A 737-nucleotide genomic window follows, 5' to 3' on the forward strand; every position below is an offset into this window, starting at 1 on the left:
CTGCCCACGGCCTCCGGTTTGTGCCGCCACCTGCCACGGGTGGCCAGGGCCGGAGGATGGCGCGGCCGCCCCGCACCACCTGGGACTGGGCCCGCAGTGGCCTTTGGATCCTGAGCCCCCTCTGCCGGCCACTCACCCGTGGGGACCCTGAGGTGCGCCGGCCAGCGAACACAAGTGGCGTCCGCCGGCCAGTGCCAGTGTCCCGGCTGAAGGGTGCGTCCGCCTGCCTCCGGGGCCACTCTGACCCCCAGGGCGACTGGGGCGGCCGAGCTCAGAGCAGGTGCCCAGCGGCTCCCGGGAGACAGTGTCCTTCCTCGGCCACGGCCATCCCGGCCACCCGCCTGGCTGTCCCTCTGCCAGGCTTCCTCGGCTGGGGCCCGTCCTGGAGCCAGGCGGGGCCACGTTCCTGACGCCTGGGGTCCCCGCACCCCCACCTCTACTGGCCCCCCGCCCTACCGTGGTCCAGCGGGCGGCCACGCGGCCGGCCCCCACGGCACCCTGCCCCCAGGCTGGTGGGGCCGGGCCGCCCCCGGCCTCCAGGGCACAGCGGCAGCACAGCTGCCCCCCGGACGCTGCCCGGACGCTGCTGCTCCCGCCAGCTCAGGGTCCCCATCGCGGTGGCGGCTGAGGAGGCCGCGAGAGGGCCCGGCGCCGAGGTGTCCTCTGCGCTGGCGGCGGCTGCAGGGACGCCAGCCCACGGGCGCCTGTGGCCTGCGCCCAGTGCGGAGCTGCTGCCC

The sequence above is a fragment of the Condylura cristata genome, unplaced genomic scaffold (assembly GCF_000260355.1).
Source record: "Condylura cristata isolate star-nosed mole 26May11 unplaced genomic scaffold, ConCri1.0 scaffold00004, whole genome shotgun sequence".
Classification (NCBI taxonomy): Eukaryota; Metazoa; Chordata; class Mammalia; order Eulipotyphla; family Talpidae; genus Condylura; species Condylura cristata.